This window comes from Trichechus manatus, unplaced genomic scaffold, assembly GCF_000243295.1.
Source record: "Trichechus manatus latirostris isolate Lorelei unplaced genomic scaffold, TriManLat1.0 scaffold00060, whole genome shotgun sequence".
NCBI lineage: Eukaryota > Metazoa > Chordata > Mammalia > Sirenia > Trichechidae > Trichechus > Trichechus manatus.
The window spans coordinates 10,621,564-10,625,789 of NW_004443996.1; positions in this window are offsets into that span (position 1 = coordinate 10,621,564).

The window sequence follows — 4,226 nt, forward strand, 5'->3', positions numbered from 1 at the left end:
GTTAATATGTTGTGGGGTTGTTAACCAATGTCATAAAACAACATGTGTACTACTGTTTTCATGAGAAACTATTTGTTCTGTAAGCCTTCATCTGAAGTACAATAAAATATAAAAAAAAGAAAAAAAAAAAGCCAAAGTATATGAACTTAAATTATGATGAATATCTATTAATTCAATTTAGTATTTGTAAGTTACCTAAAATGTCTTGGGAATTATTTTAAACCTGTATACCATAAAACGTAACTGTTGTTGAAAGAAAAGTCTATTTAAACATTCTAAGATTTCATTCAAGTTTTACTGTCTCTCATATTTTTCCCAATCTAATTTTAGCCTTTAAAGATTTTATCAACTTGGCTTTGGAAATCATAAAGTATCTGCTCAATTGACCAATTCATTGATATGGATATAAACTTAAGTGTCTGGCTACTGCTGGAAATATTTTTCCAGGCCACTTCAAGTGTGTCTCATTGTCATTTCTATCCTTTGACTTCTTAGATTTCCCCTATAATATAGAGAACTTGTTTACAGTTCTATGATCGGGATCCACTCAGTTTCTGATAACTGCAGCAAAGCAGCAATTTTTCTTATCTTTTGTCTTAGAAGAGTTTCCACCTAGCTGGGAAGGGTCTTTCAAAAGCTTCCCTGGAGCTACATGACCTTGGAGACTGGGGGCTGGTGGCTGAGGAGGCCTGATCTTGCCCTGACTTCACTCTCTTGACTTGTGGAATGCATTTACATATGTTTAAATTGATGGAGGCATTTTGAAAGGCTATCTACCCAGTAAATACCAAAAGCTCTTTAGCAATTTTGTAAATGAATCCATCAACTCTTGGCTAGTAAGACTGGGGCTGAGGGTGTCATCCCAATTAATTTACATATGTTTAAATTGACCTAGGAATTTTGAAGGACAAAAGATAACTAATTTCTTTTTTACTGTTCTGGAACTGCCGCTTTTACTTTAAGACAAAACTATCCTTTTTCCTTAAATAAAACACATTTCATATAATATCTAGCTTAAGTTACTTAGAAAGGTTTCACTTTTAAGATTGACATAGTATAGACATAAAGATCTTAGTGTACTTTTTAAATGGACCAATTTATATCAAAGTTTCTCCAAGTAGGTATTAAAAGTCTAAATCATAAGACAGACACAAGACAGTTTTTTCTGAATGAAGAACTGAGGTTCTATGACTAGCCTTACAAAAAAATAGCAATTCTCAGCCATAACCTCCAACCTGATACAAGACACAATGCTCTAGACCAGAAGCAAGCTCTCAGGACAAAAGGAGACAGAAAGACCACCTAAACTCACCAGACAATACCACAAAAAACAAGGATATGGGGAGATCCTAGTTTCTTAAAGTATATATAGCAATTTTTTGGTAAGATCGACTCAATTCAACAGAAAAAAACAGGTTCTAGATAAAACTTATTGTCAGAGCTTTACATGAAGGAATATTAGACCTTTTGACAAAACCTGACAAAACTTTGCATCAAGCAAAGTTTCCCTAAAGGAAAGAAAGGACAACACAAATGAAAGCTCATTTTCCCCAAGTGGTCACTGAAATTACAAATTACTTCTAGTATACTCAGGTTATAGCATTTTTAAATATGAAACCCAAATGAGTGTCTCAGTAGTAGGGGTGAAATCCAGACTCATTTATCAAAGATGTTAAGCGATAAGGTTCAAGCTTTTTGGTTTCCTTCTTTTTAAACTGAATTCATTCTGCTGGCTAGAGACCTAGTCTCTTATTCTAGACCTTAAATAGACTAGTTCTTCCAATTGGAAAGTAAAGTTACCGATGATTTTAATTTTAACATTGTGATTCTTTATTGAGAAACTGTATCATAAAAAAGGTATAGAACTACCACTTCTCCCTCAAATTTCATAACACAGGTCAGGAGCTGCCACCTCCCCCTGAGAATTTGGCAAAACAGAGCACTATTTTTCAGGTTTTCTCTGAGCCACAGAAAGGACCAAATTTTGTGGCTTATAGTGACTCAAAGCTCTTTGAAAATGGAATCACCTCTTTAATGTTTCAAATGCCCTAATCTGGACCTAAACTGCAGTACACCTAAAGAGCTACTAAATGTCACTTTTAACCAAACAATCAAGCAAAAATCTAAGAAAGATTCTCCTTAATCAAACAACTGGTTTTTCAAACAACTATACCGAACAAAACTTAAGAAAACATGAGAAAGAGAACAAAAAAGAATAAACAGAGGCTCGTTTTCTGAGAGCACTCACCCTGTCAGTGTCAAAGGAACATAGAGTGTGAATACGTGGGCCCAGAAGATAGGGCCTCTCTTTGCTAGCTTCTGCTCTGCAGTCCAGGTCTCCTTGAGGTCGACTGGATTCGTAGCTTCAGAAATCCTAGAAGACTATGCCATTAACTGTTATAGGGGGAAAACATCATAAAGTTTAGTAATGCAAAAAGAAAGTTTTATTTGGCATATGTTCAAAAAGGGCAGAAGTGGGAAAAGGACAACCATGCTGCCAGAGCCATGTCTGCCCGAGTCCAAAGAAATATTACAGTATAGGCAAGAATGGGAAAACAGACAAGCATGCTACCATAGCCATGTCTGCCCGAGTCCAAAGACCGATTACAGAGCCATCAGTACATCAGTATATATTAACATTACAAATGGGCAAAACCATTGAAAGCTTCACCTTTCCAGATTGGCTAGAAACTGTGATCCTACATTTTGAATTGTCTTTAACAATCATTGATACAGGTTTTAGTAATGACACTCAGGAGAGTCTTCACTGGTTCAACAAATTTCTATGCACTAAATGCTAATAGAAAAAGATAAAAGTAGAAAGTCTTTTGTGTTCTGTTTGATTGGCTTTATGTGAAAGTTTCCCTAAAAGATATTTTCCAAGATTATCTTAGCTATTGTCTTTATACCTCAGGGCCCAGTCGATGTGTCCTTGTGAGTCCTTGTGAGCAGTTGTGAGCCCAGCTCCAGCTGGGTTACATTCTCCATGCCCAAAGACAGGGAGTAATAGCTCCAATATTATTCCTGAAATCAGAGGAATATTAGATCTTTTGACAAAACCTTAGCATCAAGTTTCCCTAAAGGAAAGAAAGGACAACACAAATGAAAGCTCATTTTCCCAAAGTGGTCACTGAAACTCCAAGTTACTTCTAGTATACTCAGTTTATAGTGTTTTTAAATATGAACCCCAAACCAATGTCTCAATAGTAGGGGGGGAAATCTAGTCTGATTTATCAAAGATATTAAACTCTAACGTTCAAGCTTTTGGTTTCCTTCTTTTTGAACTTAATTCATTCTGCTGGCTAGAGACCTAGTCTCTTATTTTAGACCTTAAATAGACTAGTTCTTCCAATTGAAAAGTAAAGTTACCGATGATTTTAATTTTAACATTGTGATTCTTTATTGAGAAACTATATCATAAAAAGCTACAAAACTACCACTTCACCTTAAAATTTCATAACACAGGTCAGGAGCTGTCACCTCCCCCTGAGAATTTGGCAAAACAGAGCACTATTTTCCAGGTTTTCTCTGAGTCAAAAAAAGGCCCGAATTTTGCAGCTTACAGTGACTCAGAGCTCCTTGAAAATAGAATTACCTCTTCAATGTTTCAAACACCAGAATCCGGACCTAAACTGCACTACGTCTAAAGAGTTACTAAATGTCACTCTTAACCAAACAATCAAGCAAAAATCTAAGAAAGATTCTCCTTAATCAAACAACCAGTTTTTCAATCAAATATGCTGAAGAAAACATGAGAAAGAGAACAACAAAGAATAAGCAAAGGCTCATTTTCCAAGAGCACTCACCCCGTTGATGTCGAAGAGACATGGAGTGGGAACACATGGGTCCAGAAGATAGACCATCTCTCTCTTTTTTTCTTTTTGCTTATTGTTGTAGTTTAAGTGAAAGTTTACATTTCAAGTTAGTCTTTTATACAAATATTTATACATACATTGTTATGTGACCCTAATTGCTCTCCCTATACTGTGACAGCACACTCCTTTCCACCCCTGTTTTCCTATGTCCATTCAACCAGCTCCAAACCCTCTCTGCCTTCTCATTCTCACCTCTGGACAGAAGATGCCCGTTTAGTCTCATGTAGCTACTTGAGCTAGGAAGCGCACTCTTCACGAGTATCATTTTATGTCCCACAGTCCAGTCTAATCTTTGTCTGAAGAGTTGGTCTCAGAAATTGTTTTAGTTCTGGGCTGACAGAGAGTCCGGGG